This window comes from Macaca nemestrina, chromosome 5, assembly GCF_043159975.1.
Source record: "Macaca nemestrina isolate mMacNem1 chromosome 5, mMacNem.hap1, whole genome shotgun sequence".
Taxonomy (NCBI): Eukaryota; Metazoa; Chordata; class Mammalia; order Primates; family Cercopithecidae; genus Macaca; species Macaca nemestrina.
The window spans coordinates 44,391,486-44,417,972 of record NC_092129.1 but is presented as its reverse complement, the minus strand read 5'-3'; the positions used below and the strand labels follow the sequence as shown (position 1 = coordinate 44,417,972).

At 39.6% G+C, this 26,487-nt stretch overlaps 1 long non-coding RNA gene and 1 pseudogene across 5 annotated transcripts in view; one reads left to right on the top strand and one right to left on the bottom strand.

The window, feature by feature from the left end:
• The window catches only part of LOC105465733 (uncharacterized), a 266,792-nt gene extending 248,398 nt beyond the window's left edge, over nucleotides 1–18,394 (bottom strand). For 4 of the 5 annotated variants that reach the window (XR_011623420.1, XR_011623416.1, XR_011623421.1 and 1 more), the window contains exon 1: nucleotides 18,360–18,394. This is a non-coding gene — a long non-coding RNA (uncharacterized lncRNA). Of the gene's footprint in view, nucleotides 1–866; nucleotides 1,276–18,359 lie in introns of those variants that run through there. The other variant, XR_011623419.1, reaches the window with a different exon arrangement.
• On the top strand, nucleotides 15,916–16,741 carry LOC105465731 (ATP synthase F(0) complex subunit B1, mitochondrial pseudogene; annotated as a pseudogene).
• Nucleotides 18,395–26,487: the final 8,093 nt, after the last annotated feature.

The window sequence follows — 26,487 nt, the reverse complement described above, 5'->3', positions numbered from 1 at the left end:
TGTGGAAGCTGCATCACTTAGCTGCTGTCATGGGTTGATATGCTTCTTATTATGAAAATTAAAAATGACATTCATTGATAGAGAAAAGATAAATGCACACACACACACACACACGGACCAAACCTCACATTCCCTTCCCATCAGTGATGGCCCTGATTAGACTTGGGTAAGCCTCCCTGTAAGCACCTGTGTGATATTTATGGTTAATTTGGTTTGGCTGACAAGGAAAGCTCATACTATACATAATGTTTACTATATGCTTTTCGTACTTAACAGCATTTCATGAACAAATTTTCATGCCAGGAAATATTCATCGATATTTATTTTTTTAAAGACTACATGTGAGTTCATCTCTTTTTGATGCTGGATAACTTCTCCTCAGCAGGGTTGAGACAATGGCATCAAAAAGGCATGTCTTAAACACCATCATCATTTTTGCCTCTGCTGTTGACTTACCAGAGTCATAAGTCTATGAAGGGTGAGAACTAAGGCAGGTCGCTGCTCTTTCAGTCAGCCTAGCGTCTACCGCTGAAGAGAGGGCCCTGAAGCAGGAAGGTCAAGGGTGCACCGAGAAAGAGGTAGCAAGCTATGAGCCACAAGAACACCCAAACTCTGTTCTTCCCTTAACTGTGCTTTGGCTATTCACAGATGGTCTTTGCCATCCCATTGACACTTACCTATGGTTTCTTTCCTAGGTCCTAGATTATTACTAAAGCCCAAAGTAGATCAAGATAATTATTCTACAGTTAGCTGTTGACTACCGATGTCTGTTATCGTGACCTTCACATTTTCAATGTGGTCTAGACCATAGATAAGTCCACATCAGACTCAGACTGCACAGGAAACAGTAAAGGAGAATTGCTTACCGCCCTTTGTTTTCCTCTTTGCCTTGACCCTAATAATGAGAGCTGCCTCTTTGTTTTCTCTTGTTCAGCCTCATTCTGCCTCATACATTTCTCCCAAGGTCTCCAGGGAGGCAACTTAAAGAACACACAGGGCAACTGGAGGAGGCCCTCCCAGTACCCTGGCTGCTTCTGGGTGACTCTTGGAGGGGATCTCCCTCTGTTCTGCAGTGATGGTTTAAGTAGTGAGGGTAGAGCAGAGGGAGGAAAGAAAACCCAGGCATGGATTGGTGGAACTATGGTTCTACATCTCAATTAATATGGCTTTTCCTGCCTCCCAAGGGTTAGGAAGGTTACAGTTATATCTGCAAAGAATATTTAAGTTCCCATAGATTAGGTACTATGTAAGAAAGTAAAAACAAACAAGAAGTATACATATTTATTAGATAGATACATAGATAGATGATAGATATGGAGAGATGATAGATATTATAGATAAAACTCAGTTACAATTAAGTCTGACTACATAGCTCAAATAGCCTTCTTAAATTTTCAAGCTCCTTTTTAAAACTAATATATATTGGGGCAACTTAATGTATCATTTCAAAGTCTGAGACACGTTCCAGCAGAAATCACAAGAAATAAACAAAATGAAGTAAGTACTATGGTAACAACTTGATTTCTTGCTTTGCTTACTAAATGACAGAATTGTGTTTAATAGGCAAATAGCTGAAAATAACTCCATAATAAATAATGACATAATTATATAGTAGAATAACTTTCAAACCCACTCCTTATTGCCTCTTGTTGTCACTGCCTTGCTAATATATTCTGGAGTGCTTACTCTTTGTTAGATGCAGATCTAATTTCTTTATACCTGTTAACTAATTTAATCCTTACAATTCTGTGAAATAACTCCCATTCCGATCCTTGATTTACAGAGTAGGAAGCTGAACCATGGAAAAATTAAGTAACTTCTCCCAAGGTTATGCCTCACCCATGGCAAGTCGAGGTTTCTATTAATGCACAAGGTCATCTAGCTTCTGTGGCTTCACTCGTAACCCCTATGCTTAACCCTAAGATTTGGCGCTTTCTTTTTTCTCCCTTTTTCTGATTGGTCTCCCAGCCTGCTAACTTCCCACTCCATCATTATACAGCTGCCAATGCAATTATTTACATGCATAATAATTCACATTATCACCCCTATTGAAGTCCGTTGATGATCGCCTTTTGCCTACAGGACAAAGTCCAACCTGCTTAATACCAGCGTGTCACATACTCTCGTCTGAAATGTCCGTTCAATTCAACTGCTCTTCCATCACTTTCTTTACAAGTGTCTTCTGCATTTTCTTATCTCTATGCTTTTACATAACATTTCCTTCCTCAATCTTTCTCACTATTGAGAACCAAGATGAAATTCCACCCTTCATGAAGCCTCTCTTAACCTCATAATGAGAAATCATTCTCACTCCTCTGAGCTCCCCCTGTACTTTGTGCTTCTCTTCTGACCCTTACACTTTTTTTTTTTTTTTTTTTTTTTGGCCATCTCCAGTGTGGCTTTTTATGTACTTCTCTAGAATATAGCTCCTAAAAATCAAAGACCACATCTTGTGCAACTTTAAACTCAATCATTCCTTACTGTCCTTGGTGCGTAGTAGTTGTTCAATAGGTGTTTGTTGAATTGCATCGAAAATCTGTTTGATTCTGTATTTGGATGAAAATATCATGTGTTTGCAAATTGTGTCTCTGTCAGCCCACAGAGAAGGGTGGCAGGAGGTTGCTGTGGGCATGTGGAAAGGAATATTCCCAAAGGTGGAGGAGACCATGACTCAAAATACAAGGCCACCAGGTTATCACTTGTGGTCTCATATTTCTGCTATATAAGCGAGGAGGGAGCCAACACTGCAGCAAGCACAGCTTTTTTCTCTAGCTCCTGTCTACTATTCCTTCCAATGGCCCCATCATGACTAGGCCTAACTGACTGCAATAGAAATGTCTCCCCATTCCATACAGTGCACATGGATTGCTGGAGAAAAGGCAGGTTAGTTCATGGCCTATTAGTCCCTCTCTTCTTCTCCCTGTACAAAATCCTCTTTGCTCCCACAATGGTACTATCTGCAAAGGTAGCAAGCAAAACATGATTAGACAGAAATGAATACTCAGGTAAACATTAAAATTAAAAGAAAAGACAAACAAAAAAGAGGCATAAAGCATTAAAAATATTGGGCAAGGAAATGAAGAAACAAGAATTATACAAAGTGGTTTTTAGGAAGCAAAAATAAAGGGCCACGCGCAGTGGCTCACGCCTGTAATCCCAGCACTTTGGGAGGCCAAGGTGGGTGGATCATCTGAGGTTGGGAGTTCGAGACCAGCCTGACCAATATAGGGAAACCCCATCTCTACTAAAAATACAAAATTAGCCGGGCATGGTGGCACATGTCTGTAATCCCAGCTACTCGGTAGGCTGAGGCAGGAGAATCACTTAAACCGGGGCGTGGAGGTTGTGGTGAGCTAAGATCATGCCATTGCACTCCAGCCCGGGCAACAAGAGCAAAAACTCCATCTGAGAAATAAATAAATAAATAAATAAATAAATAAATAAATAAATAAATAAGAATGGACATAGCTCAGGGAAAAAAGAAGCCCATATATTTTTCTGAGACTAGTACTTCCAGCCTTTGCTATGATCAAGAGCACTACATCCATCTTTACTCCCTAAATCTGGTCTTCTCAGATACAGCTGTAATAAAAACTGATATCCATCTCCCAAAGAGGTAAAATTCTTGCCTCCAAAAGACAAAGCAACCTCAATAAAGACCATGATCTAACATTTAGATAAGTACCTACTTTATATTGCTTGTTCATGGTCAACTTTGCATGGACATTATCCAGACTAATGAAAAGAATGGCATTGCTTGCATTAGGATGATAGATCTGGGTCTTCCCCTTTATTCACTGTCTCTCCACCAGTGTAACACATCCTGCCAACCATCACAAATGGTAGCTTCAAATATACACATACGTTAGTTCAGTTGAATAACACTAAGACAATCATCACAGATAAAATGTAGGAAATCCTAACTATAGGCTTCATACGTATGCAATCATCTTGTCACAAGTTCAAAATGTCAACAACCCTTTCTAGCAATTCTTTTTCATCACTTCAGTATTAGCTTAGGGAGTTTCCGGGTCCTTGTTCCTGCAAACTAGTACATTCCATTTGGAGGCTTTTATCTCACTTTTTTTCTTCCTGATTTCAACCACCATATGTTCTCTCTAGATCATCAACTTGATTAATCTTTCCTGAGCCCTGTTCCTAACAATCTGATTTTCTCTGTACTCCTTCCTCTAGCCTTTGATTCTAGGTACTTCTTAAACGCTGTTCTCCTGTGATGAATTAGCAAGTTCTAGTTGAAATCTAACCAAATGGGCCAGGCGCAGTGGCTCAGGCCTGTAATCCCAGCACTTTGGGAGGCCGAGGAGGGTGGATCACGAGGTCAGCAGATCGAGACCATCCTGGCTAACACAGTGAAACCCCATCTCTATTAAAAATACAAAAAAATTAGCCAGGCAAGGTGGCGGGGGCCTATAGTCCCAGCTACTTGGGAGGCTGAAGCAGGAGAATGGCGTGAACCTGGGAGGCGGAGCTTGCAGTGAGCCAAGATGGCGCCACTGCACTCCAGCTTGGGCATCAGAGCGAGACCCTGTCTCAAAAACTAAAGAAAAAAAAAAAAAAGAAATCTAACCAAATGAAATTCAGTTTTAAAAAATTAAAAATCTGGCCGAGTGCAGTGGCTCACACCTATAATCCCAGCACTTTGGGAGGCCGAGGTGGGTGGATCACTTGAGGTCAGGAATTCGAGACTAGCCTGGCCAACATGGTGAAACCCCATCTCTACTAAAAACACAAAAATTAGCTGACCGTGGTGGCGCATGCCTGTAATCCCAGCTGCTCCAGAGGCTGAGGCAGGAGAACAGCTTGAACCTGGAAGGTGGAGATTGCAAGATCATGCCACTGTACTCCAGCCTGAGCAACAGAGACTCCATCTCAAAAAAAAAAATATATATATATATATTAAAAATCTTGTAACTAGAAAGAAAAAAATATGAACAATTGTACAAATACAAGATAGGGAAAACACCTTGTAGTTATACAAGTAAGGACTATTTGGATGTTCGATTTGTTTGTATGTACATTGACAGGATACAATATAAAGAGACTGAATTTTAAAATATGTTCTTTGTTTTTGTTTTTCTGTTTTTTTATTTTTGAGACAGAGTCTCACTGTGTTCCCCAGGCTGGAGTGCAGTGGCCGAATCTCGGCTCACTGCAAGCTCCGCCTCCCAGGTTCACACCATTCTCCTGCCTCAACCTCCCAAGTAGCTGTGACTACAGGCGCCCGCCACCACGCCCGGCTAATTTTTTTGTATTTTTAGTAGAGACGGGGTTTCACCGAGTTAGCCAGGATGGCCTCGATCTCCTGACCTTGTGATCCGCCCACCTCGGCCTCCCAAAGTGCTGGGATTACAGGCATGAGCCACTGTGCCTGACCAAAATGTGTTCTTATGCTCTACAGGTAGCTCAAGAATGGATTATAATGAAGAATGTTCTGCTTTCCTCTGTATTTCTCAGAACTTACCCAGAATTCTGAGAGGTGTAGGAAACACATTTGAAAGACAAACTAGAAAATTTCTAGAGCAGAGAAGTAATGAATAAGAAAAAAGCTGATAAACTTCTGTCCTAAGATGAAATGATAAGGAATAGAATTACCATCCCTACCTAAAATCAAACAAACAAAAACCTAAATAAAGTATATGAAACAACAACTTTCAAGACATGAGACATCAGGCAAGGAAGACGTAATTCCTGCTAGATGGAAGACAAGGCAGATTCTCTGATTGCTCTGGGTTACTGTAGCCTTGAGGGAGATTATATGAGGTTGTGATGCAGGGAGGAAAAAGCCAGCTGGAATGTGTAGATTCCCTGAGTTGAGGTAACGGAACTAAGAATCCAGTGAAACTAAGGCAGACAGAGTTCATAGAACAAAGTACTGGAGGGGAAAGTAATGAACAGAGAAGACACCATGGAGATCTCCAGAGGATCTCCTTCAAATACTCAGCAGAGTTCTGATCAGAGTATACATGTGATGAGACTGCTTGATGCCGGAAAAAGAACCACCTAAAAGGATTAGAGAAAACAGAACCTAGTGCTCACACTGGGCTGGGAATAGTGACTATTCCCACAAGCCAGACTCCTAAACCTTATAAATCACTGGGCATGGGTAAATTCAGAGGGTCTTGACTCAGTAGTAGGGAATAATTAGCCCAAGAGAAAACACTGTGTTAGTTATGACTAACATCTTAAAAGCAAGTCTAGAAAAATGCTACCTGTTTTCAAGTTACTTAGCTGCATCCCTGAAAAAAAACTCCAGAATATTTTTAGGAACACAAAAATATCTAGCACCCAACAAGTAAAATTCACAATGTCAAAGACTAACAAAGATTATCAAAGATTAACAGGCATAAAATAAAGGAAAATAGGAAACAAAATGAGGGAAAGGATTAATTGAAACAGGTCCAGAACTGATAGAGAAATTGGAAATAACAAAAGAGAACATTAAAACAGTCATTATAACTGCATTTAATAGACTTTTAAAAATTATGTGGAGGCATAATCAAACTTTGAGAGGGAAACATTATAATGTCTTTGATAAAAATACAATAGATGAGATTAATGATGAATTACATATTATAAGAAGAAAAAATTGGCAAACTTGTAGAAATAGCAATAGGCACTGTAAAACAAGGCACAGAGGCTGGGCGTGGTGGCTCACATTGGGAGGTCAAGGCAGGTGGATCACCTGAGGTCAGGAGTTCAAGACCAGCCTGACCAACATGGTAAAACCCCATCTCAACTAAAAATACAAAATTAGCCAGGCTTGGTGGCACATGCCTGTAATCTCTGCTACTTGGGGGGCTGAGTCAAGAGAATCACTTGAACCCAGGAGGCGGAGGTTGCAGTGAGTCAAGCTCGTGCCATTGCACTCCAGCCTGAGCAACAACAGCAAAACTCCATCTCAAAAAAAAACAAAAAAGAGGCACAGAGAGGACAAATTTTGAAAAACAAAAGGAGCATCGGTGAGCTGTGCAGCAATGTCAGGTAACCTAGCTTACATGTAATTGAAGTCCTCGAATCAGAGAGTAAAAAAAAAAAAAAAAATTGAAGAAATTAAAACTGAAAGTATTTCAAACTTGATAAGAACAATAAACACACAGATTCGAGAAGATCAGGGCTGGGCACAGTGACTCACGCCTGTAATCCCAGCACTTTGGGAGGCTGAGGCAGGCGGATCACGAGATCAGAAGATTGAGACCATCCTGGCTAACATGGTGAAACCCCGTCTCTAACAAAAATACAAAAAAATTAGCCAGACATGGTGGCAGATGCCTGTAGCCCCAGCTACTCGGGAGGCTGAGACAGGAGAATGGCATGAACCTGGGAGGCGGAGCTTGAAGCGAGCCAAGATCATGCCACTGCACTCCAGCATGGACAACAGAGCGAGACTACATCTCAACAACAACAACAAAAAAAGAAGCTCAACAAACCCCAAGCAGAAGACATGTGAAGAAAATTACATCATGATACATAATAATCACATTAGTTTTGAGGGAGAAAAACAAAGATAAACCAATGATGATAACAGGGAAAAGATAAAGGGCAAGGATAAAGGGAAAATCTTAAAAACAACCAGAGGTAGCCAGGCACGGTGGCTCATGTCCATAATCCCAGGACTTTGGGAGGCTGAGGCAGGCAGATCACAAGGTCAAGAGATCAAGACCATTCTGGCTCACACAGTGAAACCCCATCTCTACTAAAAATACAAAAAATTAGCCAGGTGTGGTGGTGGGCACCTGTAGTCCCAGCTACTCAGGAGACTGAGGCAGGAGAATGGTGTGAACCCAGGAGGTGGAGCTTGCAGTGAGCCCAGATCGTGCCACTGCACTCCAGCCTGGGCAACTCCATCTCCAGGAAAAAAAAAAAGAAGTCATTCAGTTCTATAAGGGAAGAAGAGCACAAAAGTTTGGAAATTTTGCAGCCTGACAATGAGATAGAAAAGAAAATCCAATTTTGTGAGGAGAAATGCAAGTCGACTGCAGAAACTTGCATAAGTAACGAGAAGCCAAATGTTAATCCCCAAGACAATAGGGAAAATGTCTCCAGGGCATGTCAGAAGTCTTTACAGCAGCCCCTCCCATCACAGGCCCAGAGGTCTAGGAGGAAAAATGATTTCATGGGCTGGGATCAGGGTCCCCATGCTCTGTGCAGTCTGGGGACTTGATGCCCTGCATCCCAGCCACTCCAGCCATGACTAAAAGAGGCCAAGGTACAGCTTCGGTCCATGGCTTCAGAGGGTGCAAGCCCCAAGCCTTGGCAGCTTCCATGTGGTGTTGAGCCCATGGGTGTACAGATGTCAAGAACTGAGATTTGGGAACCTCCACCTAGATTTCAGAAGATGTACGGAAATGCCTAGATGTCTAGGAAGAAGTTTGTTGCAGGGGATGGGCAATCATGGGGCAACCTCTGCTAGGCCAGTGCAGAAGGGAAATATGGGGTCAGAGACCCCAGAGTCCTCCAAACCCTGGAATGGTAGATCCACCTACAGCTTGCACCATGTGCCTGGAAAAGCTGCAGACACTTAATGCCAGCCCATGAAAGCAGCTGGGAGGCAAGCATACCCTGTAAAGCCACGGAGGTGAAGCTGCCCTAGACCATGGGATTCCACCTCTTGCATCAGCAGGACCTGGATGTGAGACATGGAGTCAAAGGATATCATTTTGGAGCTTTAATATTTGACTGCCCTGCTGGATTTCAGACTTGCATGGGACCTGTAGTCCCTCTGTTTTGGCCAATTTCTCCCATTTGGAATGGCTATATTTACCCAATGCCAGTACCCACATTGTATCTAGGAAATAACTAACTTGCTTTGCTTTTGATCTTATAGACTCATAGGTGGAAGGGAATTGCCTTGTCTCAGGTGACACTTTGAACTGTGGACTTTTGAGCAAATGCTGAAATGAGTTAAGACTTTGGGGGACTGTTGAGAAGGCATGATTAGTTTTGAAATGTAAGGACATGAGATTTGGGAGAGGCCGGGGTGGAATGATATGATTTGGCTATGTCCCCACTGAAATCTCATCTTGAATTATAACCACTACAATTACTACATGTCATGGGAGGGACCCAGTGGGAAGTAATTAAATCATGGGGGCAGGTCTTTCCCATGCTTTTCTCATTATAGTGAATAAGTCTCATGAGATCTGATGGTTTTAAGAAGAGGAGTTCCCCTCCACAAGCTCTCTATCTCTGCCTGCCACCATCCATGTAAGACGTGACTTGCTCCTCCTTGCCTTCCACCATAATTGTGAGGCCTCCCCCACCATGTGGAACTGTAAGTCCACTAAACCACTTTTTCTTCCCAGTCTCAGGTATGTTTTTATCAGCAGCATGAAAATGGACTAATACAGAAGGTAAAAGTCATAATATACTAACACTAATCAAAAAGAAAAGTGAAGTGGCTATATTAATATCAGACAAAGTAGGTATTAACCCAAACAATATTTCTATAAATAAAAATGTTCATCTTATAATGATATAGAGGTCAATTCATCCAGAGGATATAATAATGCTAAACATTTATGCATCTAATAACATAGCTTTAAAATACAGGAACCAATAGGGGATGAAGATGGCAGATAGAAGGCAAGACTAGCTTGCAGCTCCTGCTCAGATGGACCCAACAGCTTGCAGAGAGTCACATTATGAACTTCTGCTCCAAGAACTACCACAGGAACACACTAGGAAAGCTGAGAGAATCCACAGACCTTTTGAAGGAACTGGATCACCACTGTAGGCTCCCTGAAATGCTGAAAAAGTGTGAGTCGGCTTGCTTTCTCAACAGGTAGCCTCATGTTGTGTGGCAAGTTCTCAGCCCTGGTCACCGCCTGCCTGGAACTAGACTCAGTGCTGTTGGGGGAGCACAGTGGGAGTGAGACTGGCCTTTAGGACTGTGGACTGAATGGGAGCCAGGTGAGGCCTGTGACTGCTAGCTTTCTTCCACTTCCCTGGCAACCTGTATGACTCAGCAGAGGCAGCCATAATCCCCCTGGGAATATGACTCCATTGAACTGGGAATCACAATCCCATTCTCCACAGCAGCCACAGCAAGCCCTGCCCAAGGGCAGGCTGAGCTCAAACACGCCTATCCCTGCCCCCACCTGGTGGTCTTTCTCCACCTGCCCTGGTAGCTGAAGACAAAGGTCATAGTCTCGGGAGCTCTATGGCCCTGCTCACCACCTAAGAAACTTGAACACTTAACTTTAACCAGGTGCCCTAGTGCAAGTTTGCATCCCTCCAATAGGATGGCAGCTGATGCACTCTTGAAAGTGCCACCTCCTGGCTGGAGGCCAACAAACACAAAACCAGCACACTAAACAAAAACATAACCAACAACCCTCACAGATTCCACTTCACTCCCTTGCTACCTCCACTGGAGCAGGTGCTGGTATCCACAGCTGCAAGACCTGAAGACAGATCCCATTGCAGGACTCTTTGCAAACACTCACCCGTACCAGCCCACAGCCTGGTAGCTCCACTGGGTGGCTAGATACAGAAGAGCAAAAAAATTCACTACAGTTTGGCTCTCAGGAAGCCCCATTCCTAGTGGGAGAGAGAGAGCACCACATCAAGAGAGCACTCCATGAGACAAAAGAATCTGAAGAGCAGCAGGGTGCGGTGGCTCAAGCCTGTAATCCCAGCACTTTGGGAGGCCAAGACGGGTGGATCACTAGGTCAGGAGATCGAGACCATCCTGGCTAACACGGTGAAACCCCGTCTCCACTAAAAAATACAAAAAAAAAAAAACTAGCCGGGCGAGGTGGCGGGCGCCTGTGGTCCCAGCTACTCGGGAGGCTGAGGCAGGAGAATGGTGTAAACCCAGGAGGCGGAGCTTGCAGTGAGCTGAGATCCGGCCACTGCACTCCAGCCTGGGCAACAGAGCCAGACTCAGTCTCCAAAAAAAAAAAAAGAAAGAATCTGAAGAGCAACCCTTGAATCCCAGATCTCCCCTTTGACATAGTCTGCCCAATTGAGAAGGAACCAGAAAAACAATTCTGGTAATATAACAAAACCAGGTTCTTAACCACCCCCAAAAGTTCATTCCAGCTCACCAGCAAGGGATCCAAACCAAGACAAAATCTCTTAATTGCCAGAAACAGAATTCAGAAGATCAATTATTAAGCTAATCAAGGAGATGTCAAAGAAAGGTAAAGTCCAACTTAAAGAAATCAAAAACATGATACAGGATGTGAAAGAAAAATTCTTCAGTGAAATACATAGCATAAATTAAAAACAATACAACTTCTGGAAATCAAGGACACACTTAGAGAAATACAAAATGCACTGGAAAGTCTCAGTAATAGAATCAGACAAGCAGAAGAAAGAACTTCAGAGCTTGAAGACAAGGCTTTTGAATTAGCCCAACCCATCAAATACAAAGAAAAGAGAATTTTAAAAATGAAAGAAGCCTCCAAGAAGTTTGGGACCATGTTAAATGTCCAAACCTAAGAATAATTGGCATTTCTGAGGAAGGAGAGAAATTTAAAATTTGGAAAACTTATTTGAGGGAATAATCAAGGAAAACTTTCCTGGCCCTGCTAGAGATCCTGACATCCAAATACAAGAAGCTCAAAGAACACCTGGGAAATTCATCACAAACTGATCACTGCATAGGCACACAGTCATCAGGTTATCCAAACTTAAGGCAAAGGAAAGGATCTTAAGAGCTGTGAAGCAAAAGCATCAGGTAAACCATAAAGGAGAACCTATCAGATTAACAGTAGATTCCTCAGCAGAAACCATACAAGCTGTAAGGGCTTGGGGTCCTGTTTTTAGCCTCCTTAAACAAAATAATTATCAGCCAAGAATTTTGTACCCAGCACAACTAAGCTTCATAAATGAAGAAAAGGTACAGTCTTTTCCAGACAAACAAATACTGAGAGAATTCACCACTACAAAGCCAGCACTACAAGAAACTGCTAAAAGGAGCTCTAAATTTTGAAACAAATCCTCAAAATAAACCAAAATAGAACCTCCTTAAAGCATAAATTTCACAGGACCTATATAACAATAACACAATGAAAAAAAAAAAACAGGATATTCAGGCAACAAATAGCATGATGAATAGAATAGTACTCATATCTCAATACTAACATTGAATGTAAGTGGCCTAAATGTTCCACTTAAAAGATACAGAATGGCAGAATGGATAAGAATTCACCAACCAAGTTTCTGCTGTCTTCAGGAGACTCACTTAACACATAAGATCTCACATAAACTTAAGGTAAAGGGGTGGAAAAAGATTTCCCATGCAAATGGACACCACAAGTAAGCAGGAGTAGCTATTCTTATAACAGACAAAACAAACTTTAAAGCAATAGCAGTTTAAAAAGACAAGGAGGAACAAAGACTAGTCCAACAGGAAAATATCACAATTCTAAACATATATTCAACTAACACTGGAACTCCCAAATTTATAAAACAATTACTACTAGACCTAAGAAATGAGATAGATGGCAACACAGTAATAGTGGGGGACTTGAATACTCCACTGACAGCAGTAGACAGGTCATCAAGACAGAAAGTCAACAACGAAAAAATAGACTTAAACTGTACCCTAAAACAAGTGGACTTAATAGATATTTACAGAACATTCTACCCAACAACTGCAGAATATACATTCTATTCATTAGCACACAGAACATTCTCTAAGATAGACCATATGATAGGCCACAAAACAAGTCTCAGTAAATTTCAGAAAATCAAAATTATATCAAGTCCTCTCAGATCACAGTGGGAAAAAACACTGGAAATCAACTCTAAAAGGAACACTCAAAACCATGCAAATACGAGGAAATTAATAATCTGGTCCTCAATGATTGTTGGGTCAATAATGAAATCAAGATGGAAATTAAAACATTCTTTGAACTGATCAATAATAGTGACACAGCCTATCAAAACCTCTGGGATACAGCCAAAGTGGTGCTAAGAGGAAATTTCATATCATTAAATGTCTACATCAAAAAGTCTGAAAGAGCACAAATAAACAATCTAAGGTTGGACCTCATGGAACTGGAGAAACACGAACAATCAAAACCCAAACTTGGCAGAAGAAAAGACATATTGAAGATCAGAGCAAAACTAAATGAAATTGAAACAAACAAAAAACACAAAAGATAAGTGAAACAAAAAGCTGGTTCTTTGAAAGGATAAATAAAATTGATAGACCATTAGCAAGATTAACCAAGAAAAGAAGAGAGAAGATCTAAATAAGCTCAATTAGAAATGAAATGGAAGATATAACAACTGATACCACAGAAATATAAAAGATTAGTCAAGGCTACTATGAACACCTTTATGCACACAAACTAGAAAACATAGATGAGATGGATAAATTCCTGTAAATATACAACCCTCCTAGATATAGAATCTCTGAACAGACTAATAACAAGCAGCAAGATTAAAATGGTAACGAAAAAAATTGCCAACAACAAAAAAAGTCTAAGAGCAGACAGATTTGCAGCTGAATTCTATTAGACATTCAAAGAATTACTACAAATCCTATTGACACTATTCCAAAAGAGAGAAAAAGGGCATCCTCCCTACACCATCCTATGAAGCCAGTATCACCCTAATATCAAAACCAGGAAAGAACATAACAACAACAACAACAAAAACACTGCAGACCAATATGCCTGATGAATATAGATACAAAAATCTTCAACAAAATACTAGGTAACCAAATCCAACTGCATATCAAAAAGATAATCCACCATGATCAAGTGGGTTTTATACCAGGGATGCAGGTATGGTTTAACATACAGAAGTCAGTAAATGTGATATACCACATAAACAGAATTAAAAACAAAAATCACATGATCATCTCAATAGATGCAGGAAAAGCATTTGACGAAATCCAGCAACCTTTATGATCAAAACCCTCAGCAAAATTGGCATAGAAAGGACATACCTTAAGGTAATAAAAGTCACCTAGAACAAACCTAGAGCCATCATTACACTGAAGGGGGAAACACTGAAAGCATTCCTCCTGCGAAACGGAACAAGGCAAGGATGCCCACTTTCACCACTTCTACTCAACATAGTACTGGAAGTCCTAGCCAGTGCAATCAGACAAGAGAAAGAAATAAAGGACATCCGAATCAGTAAAGAGGAAGTCAAACTGTCACTGTTTGCTCATGATATGATCATATACCTAGAAAACCCTACAGATGGGAGGCTGAGGCTGGAGAATCACTTGAACCCAGGAGGTGGAGGTTGCAGTGAGCCGAGATCATGCCACTGCACTCCAGCCTGGCAACAGAGCGAGGCTCCATCAAAAAAAAGAAAGGCGGGGGGGTGGCGGGGAGGGAAGGAGAGGGGACGGAAGGGGAGGAGAGGAGAGAAGAACCCTAAAGACTCATCCAAAAAGCTCCTAGAACTGGTAAGTGAATTCAGCAAAGTTTCAGGATACAAAATTAATGTAGAAATCAGTAGCTCTGCTATACACCAACAGCAACCAAGTTGAGAATCAAATCAAGAACTCAATCCCTTTCACAATAGCTGCAAAAAATAAAATAGCATACTTTGGAAAATACTTAACCAAGGAGGTGAAAGACCTCTACAAGGAAAACTACAAAACGCTGCTGAAAGAAATCATAGACAACACAAATAAATGGAAACACATCCCATGCTCTTGGATGGGTAGAATCAATATTGTGATTATATTGTGCCATAATCAATTTGTGATTATATTGTGCCATAATCAAAAAATCAAAAAATAATAGATGTTGGCATGGATGTGGTGAAAAGGAAACAGTTTTACACTGTTGGTGGGAACATAAACTAGTACAACCACTATGGAAAACAGTGTGAAGATTCGTTAAAGAACTAAAAGTACATCTACCATTTGATCCAGTAATCTCACTAATATATATATACTCAGAGGAAAAGAGGTCATTATACAAAAAAGATGCTTGCTCACACATGTTTATAGCAGCACAATTTGCAATTGCAAAAAATATGGAAACAGCCCAAATGTCCATCAATCAAGGAGTATTTAATGAAAATGTGATATAGATAGAGATAGAGATAGATAGAGATAGAGATAGAGATAGAGATATACCATGGAATACTACTCAGCCATAAAAAGGAATGAAATAATGGCATTCACAACAACCTGTATGGAATTACAGATTATTATGCTAAGTGAAGTAACTCGGGAATGGAAAACGAAACATCACAGGTTCTCACTCATGTATGGGAGCTAAGCTATGAGGACCCAAAGGCGTAACAATGATACACTGGACTTTAGGGACATGGAGGAAAAAATGAGGGATGGCAAGGGATAAAAGACTACACACTGGGTACAGTGTACACTGCTTGGGTGATGGGTGCACCAAAATTTCAGAAATCATCACTAAAGAATTTATTCATGTAATCAAACACCACCTGTTCCCTCAAAACCTATTTAAAAATAAAAAATAAAATAAATATAAATAAATAAAACATAGGAACCCAAACCTAACACAACTGTAAAAAGAAATGCACAAATCCACAATTGTGGTTGGAGATTAAATTCACCTCTCTCAATATTTGATAGAACAAGTAGACAGAAAATTATCTAAAACAGGGAATATGTGAACAATACTATCAACTAAGTTGACCTAATTGACATTTATAGAACAATCCACAACCAACAACAGCAGAATACACATTCTTCTTATGTGCATGTGAAACATTCTTGTGCATGTGAAACATAGACCATACTCTGGGCCATAAAACCAGTCTAAATAAATTTAAAAGAATTTAGGTCATACAAAGTCTATTCTGTGACTACAGAGAAATAAAATTTTTAAAATGACTAACGTAGAAATCTCTAGAAACCAAAGATTAAAAGGCAAATTGGCTCTGGTTGGGATCACAGGGATGCTAAGACCACTGCCTGGGCCTTCGCGGACCATGCTGTCCCAGGTAGCACATTCTGCCACCGCCATGGTGGCTCCCTCTCTTAAGAATACAGCCTTAGTAGGTCCAGGGATATTGCAGGCAACAAAGACCTTCCATACAGGGCAGCCACGCCTTGCCCCTCTACCACCTCTTCCTGAATATGGAGGAAAAGTTCATTTGGGGCTGATCCCTGAGGAATTCTTCCAGTTTCTTTATCCTAAAACTGGTGTAACAGGACCCTTTGTGCTCAGAACTGGGCTTATCTTGTGTGCTTTATCCAAGGAAAAATATATGATTATCCCAGAGACCTTCTCTACCGCATCAATAGTAAGCTTACTTGTCTATATAATATAAAAATATGGTGCCTCTATTGGAGATTTTGCTGAAAAATTCAGTGAACAAAAAAATTGCCCAACTAGAAGAGGTAAAGCAGGCTTCTATCAAACAAATCCAGGATGCAGATGATTTGGAGAAGTCACAGCCAGCACTCCTTCAGAAGCGCCATTACCTTTTGGATGTGCAGAAAAACAACATTGCTATGGCTTTGGAGGTTACTGGGAACAACTGCATAGAGTATATAAGTAAGTAAAGACTCACCTGGACTATCATATATCTGTGCAGAACATGATGCTTTGAAAGAAACGAGAACACATGATAAATTAGGTAGAGAAGCACGTGGTGCAGAGCATCTCTGCACAGCAGGAAAAGGAGACAATTGCCAAGTGCACTGCCAACCTAAAGCTGCTGGCGAAGAAGCCTGAAGCACAGCCAGTTATGTAAATGTATCTATCCCAATTGAGACAACTGGAAAGAGTTGATTGACTAAATGGAAACTAGTCTATGTGACGAAATATTTCTGTATTGTATTTTTGTATTCTGCATTCTGTATTTTTAGGAGAGATAAACTATAACTTCAGTAGAAGTTACCTCTCCTAAAAATGAAAAGGTTGTTTCATATAGTGAGATAACTAAATCCATTGTCCCTATTGTCCAGTTAGATGTTTCTCGTCCTTCTTACTCTGCATTTCAGTTGTTCCATGATCACTTTTGAATAAGCAGTTTGCCTTTATTAAAACTTGCTGCCTGACTCAAGATTACCAAGCTATAGTTTAAACTTGTAATTAAGTATATCTTGCAATATAGTGATAATTGAATGAAAAAATGGCAAATTGAATTGGAAAGTATTTTAAACTGAATGAAAATGAGAAGGCAACATACCTAAATTTGTAGAATACCACAAAAATACAGAAAAGCTTTGGTTCATTGAGAAAAATCTATAAAAGTGATACTAATCAGAAAAACACAAATTATCAATATGAGAAATGATAGAGGAGACTTCCCTACAGAAACTACATATAATAAAAGAAAAATATGGGCCAGGCACAGTGGCTCACGCCTGTGATCCCAGCACTTTAGGAGGCCAAGGCGGGAGGATCACGAGGTCAAGAGATGGGGACTATCCTGGCCAACATGGTGAAACTCTACTAAAAATACAAAAATTACCTGGGCATGGTGGTGCACACCTGTATTCCCAGTTACTCAGGAGGCAGGAGAATCACTTGAACCCAGGAGGCAGAGGTTGCAGTGAACCAAGATTGTGCCACTGCACTCCAGCCTGGGTGACAGAGCGAGACTTCGTCTCAAAAATAAATAAATAAAAAATAAAATAAAATAAAATATATATATATATATAAAAAATAAATGGAAAATATGAAAAAATATGAATTTCCTGCTAATAAATTCCACAACTTAGATGAAATAAACAAATTTCTCCAAAGACATAAATGACCAAAACTCACTGAAGTACTTAATCTGAACAATTCTATATTTATTAAAGAAAATCAAGGTGTAACTAAAAAAATCTTCTCACAAAGAAAACCCCATGCCAACATGTCTTTCCAAAATTTAAGGAAGAAATAATATGTATTGTTACATGAACTCTTCAAAAAATTGAAGGGTTTGAATTCTCCCCATCTCAATTTATAAAGTTAGCATTACCCTGATACCAAAACCAGACAAAGACATCAATTAACACACAAAAAAAACCCAAACCAATATCCCTCATGAACAAAAATGCAATTTTTTAAATTTAACAAATCAAATCCAACAATATATAAAAATGATAATACATCATGAAAGAGTGGGATTTATCTCATGAAAACAGTGTTGGTAAACTATTTTGGCTTAACATTTGAAAATCAATCAACTTAATTTATCTTATTAATACACTAAAACATAAAATCCATATGATCATCTCAGTAAAAGCATAAAAAGCATTTGAAAAAATCCAACATAAATTTCTGATAAAAACTCTCAGAGAAATAGGAATAAAAGAAAACTTTATCAACTTCATAAAAGACATCTATAAAAAACTACAGCTAACATGGTACTTTATAATGAAAGATTGGATATTTTCCCCTTAAGACCAGAAAAAATGCAAAGATATCTGAACTTACATCTAGTTAACATTGTAGTGAAGGTTCCAGCTAGTGAAATAAGCAGAGAAAAAAGAATAAAAAGTATCCAGATTTGAATAGAAGAAGTAAAACTCTATTGTGAAACAACATTGTGCAAAAATATCCCAGGAAACCTACAAAAAACCCTGCTAGACCTAATAGTGAATTTATCAAGTGTCTTTAGTTTGTTCAGCATGCTGTAACAAAACACTGTAAACTGGGTAGCTTATAAACAATAGAAATTTATTTCTCACAGATCTGGATGTTGGGAAGTCCAAGATCAAGGAACCAACAGATTCTTACAGAAATATATGTAACCAAGTTAAATCCATGATCTATGTTGCCCAGTGTGAGACTGGTGCAGTAATCAGTGGAAAGTCTAGCTAACAAAAAGTAACATAAGAATAGTTCAATTTCCTGAATGCCATGAATTGTATAGTCTCCAGCGAGGCTTCTCAAAACTTCCATTTTCCTTCCAACACTTTTCTCATACTACGTTGATTTGAGACCACGTTTTACAGAAATGTCTTCCCCTGGCCCATCTGCTTGTTATCCTTTTCCTTGTCATTCCTGATTCTGCGTCACAAACGACTAACCAAATAGTCTGGCAACAGCAGATCTGTCCATGGGAGTCAAAGAAAGAGGTAAATCTTAGTGGGCAACAGTAGAATTCTTTGACTAGTTAAGGGATGAGGAAAACCCGGGAACATTCATGCATTGAAAGGAAGAACACTGATGTGCTTAAAAGCATAGGCTCTAGAGCTAGAATTCTAGGGTTCCGTGTCAGGCTCCGTTATTTACCAGTTGTGTAACATTGATAAGTTTATCTAACCTTTCCGAGCTTCATTTGTCTTATCTGTTAAATTGGAGATAATAATCATAACTTCCTAAGATGACTCTTTGAGCATTAAACGATTTAATACACGTGAGGTACTTAGAATTACACTTGGCACATAGGAAGCTCTCAAAGCTAGTACTTAATTGCTATTCATATGCATATTAATAACTTCGACCCTTTCAAATATAGGTACTTTTGAGACCCAAAATGGAATGGGCAGTCTCAAGAGATAGTGATCTCCCTATTTCTAGAAGTAATCTAACTGATACTAGAGGAATGCTCCATCGAGAAATTACACATCACATCCACTAATTTGATACTGATTGGACCAGGACTGCATAGAGTCCCTTTCACATATGAGAGTCTATATTTCTATGCATCTTTTCCATCTTGGTTATTTTCTTCCTGTTTCTGCCATTCATCCACCCCAGATCAGAGAATCTTGAATTCTCTTGATCCTAGGCAATTTTTTTCTTTCGCTTGAAGATGTTTTGTAAAAAAGCTTTCTTTCAGATGAAAAAACTGACAATTCACAAAATTGGGAAATAAAAATATGTTAACCTCAGAGGAAATCAAATATTTGATAATACAAAGAATGTCCCTGCCTTGTGTACACACAAGATTGTAAGTACTGAGAATTTTGTAAAAAATATAAAATGTTTTTAGCAAACTGACACCCACACAAAACAAGTCTTTCTGCAAGATGGATAAAACAGAAAAACTAATTTGAAGTTAGTATTTTCTAAGTAGAGAATTTACAGGTATTCCACTATAAAATATGTTTCTCTGTTTTCTTCTTTTTCTACTTCTTTTGCATTCAGGGAAATTCTAATAAACCGTTCGGCTTTTTACCCTGGTGTTCAAAGGAAAATGCATTTTCTAATCAAAGGAAAATCAATGAAAATTATCAGAGTTTGTCCCCACATCTAACCTTATCTCCTTTACTCTACCTCCCCAAATGGTGAGATATTCTTTCAGTTAAAGTCACCACCACCTTCTTTGGAACTCGCCCCCACTCTTCCTATATTTTTAACCTTCCTCTCCTTTCTGACTTTCCCACTTCAACCTGCAAATATTCCCACGTGCTTCATATTCACTACAAACCCTCCTTTGACCTTAGATCCACCTGCTACCAACCAGTCTATCACTTCTGCATGAATACAATAGATATTCTATTCATAAGAATATCTCTCTCCTCTTCCCTTTCACTCTGCAGACATTTACTCCTCCTTTTAGAATCATTCCATAGTTGTGACACCATCCGCCTCCCACCCCCCAATAAGAGTAGTAAATATCCCTCATTGTCTCACAGAATTACCCCAAATACTCTATTAGTATTATCAGTTTACCCCAACAGCCTTGAGAGTAGGCCTAGGAGACTTGCCCCACAGAAAAGAAAGAGACATACGTTGATTCCTTAGGGAATAAATGAATGCATCGATTCTAGAAAAATGCATATGAAAAAGAACTAATGTGATTATATGTTATAACCTTGATGGGTACATTTTGTTGTGGGGACTTAAAATTTTTCAGATGAATAAGGCCAATAGTCAGTAATCCCTTTGGCCCTGGATTCTGCGTAGGCAAAAATGTGTAAACCCCCACATGGAATTACTAGCCATAGTCTTGGCGCTCTCCAATCAGTAATACAATTGATAGCACATATTTTTCCCTGGGCCATTTTGTCTAATCTCACTATGATCTACATAACTTCTCTTGACTTTTTCCTTCTGGAGTCTATAATCTAGATATTCCATACACAGACCAGCACACTGCCATGGGCATCCCTGGACTGTCACTTAGTCTTTCTATCTATGTGTACTATTTTACCCACTGTCACAAAACTTGAGACACAGAACAATCTGGAGAAAAGCTCTATTTATCCAAGATCACATGTTTGGGTGATTTTTTTTTTTTTAGTTGGGGATTTTTTGAAAGTTTAAAATTTTTTATCTTGTATACCTTATTTATTTATTTATTTATTTATTTATTTATTTGGAGTGCAGTGGTGCCATCTTGGCTCACTGCAACCTCTGCCTCCTGGGTTCAAGCAGTTCCCCTGCCTTAGCCTCTCGAGTAGCTGGGACTACAGGTGTGCACCACCATACCCAGCTAATTTTGTGTATTTTAGTAGAAACAGGGTTTCACTATGTTGGCCAGGATGGTTTCCACCTCCTGACCTCGTGATCCACCCACCTTGGCCTGCTGGGATTACAGGCATGAGCCACAATGCCCAGCCTGTATAACTTACTTTTTTAAGCCACCCTTCATTGAGACTTATTATGGGATAGAACTATAACATGAGCTTGGATTACATTTTCTCGTTCAGACTTTTCCACAATCCTATCAAGTTCACACTACGATTATAAATTTCATCCCCATTTTACAATTGAGAAAATTGAGGTATAGGGAAATTAAGAGAGTTAATCTAAACCATATAGCTGGTAAGGTCTTGAGTCAGAACAGCTGTTTCCAAAGCAGACACTCTTAACCAATACTCTACAATGTCTCATGGAAAATCCAAGAATAGATATTCAGAGGAAAAACTGATGATAGATACTCATGTGTGTATTTAAAAAGAGAATGAGGCCTGGGAATATATTTCCTTATTATTTATAGAGTGTGTAAGTTTTTAAAAATGTAGAATAAAAACATAGCGAACAGAAGAAAAAAAAATACCATAAAGATTTCTGAAAGAACATTTTGACCTAAAGAGGCTCTTCTAAGCAAGTACTTCACTTCTGGGCCATTAGTCATGGATTTAGATTTTCTTTTGAGCTATTGATTAGCAAGTGAAATGCAATTTACAGATTTTGTTAATCATTGTTCTCTTGGTGAGCAAAGTTTTCAATCTGTTTTAAAAACATTCAAGTAAAAGAACTAAAAAACCCCAAGCCAAGTTGGATGGGAGAGAAGAGTGCTCAAACATTTGCAGTGACATCATTGTTTACCTAGTAGAGACCCTCCTAACGTTCTAGAAAGAATAACTCCTTGAGGAAGGTTTCTGTTCTCAGAAAAACATTCCACAAACCTTTATAATTAAGAAGAAAATGCAAGGCCCAAGAGACTTTTCCTTATCAGCAAAGTCATCCTAAATGTATATGAATTTATTCTCTAAAATAATCAAGAAAGAGGATATTTTAAATATAAATAAATGGAGGATTTTTTGTTTTCCTATTACATGAATCCATCTCCATCCTGTCTTCGAGTTAATCATCATCAAATTGCACTAAATCAGAGATGGCAGGGGCTGCGCCTGGCTGGATACCAGTGTTTCTCAGTGTTTGGTTATACTGGAAATGTCTTTGGAATGAGCTTAATCTGAAAGATTTTTGACCAGCAACTCTGAAAGAGTTCTAAACAGCAGAGGTTTTTTTTTTTTGGTGGCGGGGTAGGGTGGGGAGATGAAGGATCTCTGTGTGTGATACATATTTTCTTCTTAAATCAAAAATAAGATGGTATCAAGAATTTCTCTCCAATTTTCTCTCTCGCACGTGCACACACACACCACACACACACACACACACACACTCCCTCCTCCCATCACAACACTTCTGCTATTGGGAAGTCTAAGAGAATTGGAAAAAGGAGGAAGGAGTGGTGAGGAGAGGGAGACATTACTTTCTGCACTGTTTGCTTTTTTAACCATGTTTATGCGATTCTTTTGGGGTAAAATAATAACTTTTTTGAACACTGAACAAAATGAAAAGGCAAAAAGACACACAGCTACACAGTCAGCTGTTGCAATAAAGAAGGTAGAAGGGAAGTACAAGCAAAATATTCCAGGTTGGCAGCGTCATCTGTATTATTCTTTGGCTGAAAGGCGAAGTTTCTCCTGAGGGTTTAGGTTGTTTGCCGAGCTAAGGGGTGGGGTGAGGGATAAGGAAGGCAGATTTGCGTCTGTAGCTGATTGGCAGTTCTGTGAGGAATTATCCACTCCAGTACGTTTTGTTATTTCGGCAGTTTCTTTCTCAGAGTTGATGGTACTCTTTACTCTTAGGTGGGGGCTGGTGTGGGGAATGGGATGTTGTTTCTGCTGACTGCTGGGAGAAGAGAGTAGGGGGCAGCTGTTTGAGAGACTGAAAAGTTTCTGGGAGAATGGAATGTTGTTGTTCCTTCATTTTTGAAACCACTCTTCTTTTTGATCATGTTTATACTTTAAAATTTCACACTGTGGTCAAACCAGGCAAGGTATAATTTAACGTGTCCCCTGTAAACACCGGACAACTGCACTTGCCTGTATGCACCCAGGCAGACAATTTTTATATGACATTTGGGGAAAAAAATCACAATTAACAACCAGAACATCAACAGGCAAATACTTTAAATGGCACCTTTTCTTCTTCTTTCTTTCTTTTTTTTTTTTTTTGTTTTCCTACAGAGTTTTTCTATTTAATGGAGATAACATATAAACCCAAGGGCTGTCTTTCTCTCCTTCTCAACTATAACTTAGAATCACACTGAAGAAGAAAGTTGTAAATAAGACAAAGTTAAAATTTATATTTCACATCAAGCATTCAACTGTAATGTGAAAAAAGCAAACTTTAAGTTTACTGAAAAGGAATATTCCAGCAATTACCAAAAGATTCCACAGCTGTTAGAGAAACTATTTTTTCTTTCTTGGATTCCAACTCATCATCTCTCACAATTACCTCATAACTAATCAAAGCTTTTGTGAAAACGTTAGTAGCCAAAAGCGCCACTTTGATTGCCTTCATTCCATTGACACACTATTTACAGGAGTGTTTACTGCCACTAATAACTTTCGTTTTTAATTTTAAAATTTGTTCACTTGAAATCTGCTTTAAAAACAACAATAAAATATATTCTAAAATATTCACATAGTATTTAAATAGAACATCAATTTTATTAGGCATTTCTTTACAATATGTAAGGAAAATGTACTCAGGGAAAGGGATACAGTTCTTGATCTTGAAGACTGCAGCATCAAGCTTTCTTCGAGCATCTTCTTCTTTGAGGATGCACTGCTTGGAAGAGCTATTATAAGAATATACGGGCCGGGCGCAGTGGTTCACGCCTGTAATCCCAGCACTTTCGGTGGCTGAGGCAGGCAGGTGGACCCCTGGGTCAAGAGAATGAGACCATCCTAGCCAAAATGGTGAAACGCTGTCTCTATTAAAATTACAAAAATTAGCTGGGCATAGTGGCACGCACCTGTAGTGCCAGCTACTCGGGAGGCTGAGGCAGGAGAATCGCTTGAACCAGGGAGGTGGAGGATGCAGTGAGCCAAGATCGCACCACTGCACTCCAACCTGGTGACAGAGTGAGATTCCGTCTCAAAAAAAAAAAAAGAATATATGTAGTAGGCCGGGCACGGTGGCTCATGCCTGTAATCCAAGCACTTTGAGAGGCTGAGGCGGGCATATCACGAGGTCAAGAGATCAAAACCATCCTGGCCAACATGGCGAAACTCCATCTTTACTAAAAAATACAAAAATTTGCTGGGCATGGTGGCACTCACCTGTAGTCCCAAATACTGGAGAGGCTGAGGCAGGAGAGTCACTTGAACCTGGGAGGTGGACGTTGCAGTGAGCCGAGATCATGCCACTACACTCTAGCCTGGTGACAGAGTGAGACTCCATCCCCCCCCCAAAAAAAAGGAATATATGTATGTGACTTACAGACATCTATGATAAACAGTCATGACTAAATTAGACTGTGTCCATCCATGCTTTCATACATTCACCAAGTATTTGACCAAGACTTTATGCTAGGTTTTGCTAATACAACTGTGTATCAAACATAAATACTGCTCTTAATTTGCATGCAATCTAATAAGAACTTTAAAGAATAGTGTTTCTTGGCCAGGCACGGTGGTTCATGCTTGTAACCCAGCACTCTGGGAGGCCAAGGTGGGTGGATCATTTGAGGTCAGGAGTTCGAGACCAGCTTGGCCAACATGGTGAAACCCTGCCTCTACCAAAAATACAAAAATTAGCCAGGCGTTATGGCCGGCGTCTGTTGTCCAAGCTACTTGGGAGGCTGGGGCAGGAGAATCACTTGAACTCAGGACGTGGAGGTTGCAGTGAGCCAAGATCACATCACTACACTCCAGCCTGGATGACAGAGTGAGATTCTGCCAAAAAAAAAAAAAAAAAAAAAAAACCAGAATAGTGTTTCTTGCCACTAGATCCTAGGCCTTTGCATCAGTCAGCTGTTAGCAAAATGCTGCATAACAACAAAACCTTGACATTTTAGTGGCTTTCAAAAGTAAGCATTTATCTCTTGCTCATTATCTGTGGATCAGGTTCAACTTATGTAGGCTTGAGTAAGCTGGACTTGGCTCCAAACTTTGAATTAGGTCCAGGTATGCTAATTCCTCCATAAACCAGTGGCTATCCAAGGCATGTTCTTTATGAAGCAAAGGGAAGAGCACAAAAGAGAAAGTTCCAGGGCACAATTCAAACATCTGCTCCTGTCACATCTGCTAACATCTCACTGGCCAAAACAAATCACATGGCCAAGGCCAGCACCAATGGGACAGGTAAGTATACTCCGTAGGAAATAATAGCCATAATAAAGACAGAAGAGAGTGAATACTTGCTGGACAAAATCCAATCTCCCCAAAACCCTCTTCTCTTTTCACATCATTCTTTCTCTAAGAGATCTCATCAAATCCAGAGATTTCCTTCCTATCTATGTATGGATATTTCACTAATTTTTATTTCTCCAGCTGAAAACTCTCCTCTTAGTTCCAGTTTTAAAACCAAGAAACTACTTGATAATTGTACTGGGATATCTCAAAGATACTCCAAACTTAATATGTCTTAAATAAAACTCATGCTCACTGCCACTATCTATCATAGACCAAAGCGGTATTCTCCTAGTATTCTCCATGTCACTGAGTACCACGTTGTCTATGCAAACCAGAAATCTAGGAATCTATACTATTCCGCCTCTTTCAACCTTCAAATCCAGTTGATCACCAAGACCTATTTTACCTTCATCTTCTCTCTTCATCTTTATCAGCATCCTACTCTACCCTACCAGCATCTCAAACCTGATATCACTTAATATCTATTAACCAGTGTACTCACTTTCATACTGGTCCTATTTAATTGGTTTTCCATTTAGAGTATCATTTTTGAAAAGCAAATTTAATCATGTCACCATTCCTGCTTAACTCTCTTTAATGGTTTGGTGGTTTTTAAATATGCCCCAAATTATTTGATATTACTTCTTTTAAAAAGTGGAGCCTAATTCTCCTCTCTTTGAACGTGGGAAGGAATTAGGTGGGTTTTGTTTTGTTTTGTTTTGTTTTGTTTTGTT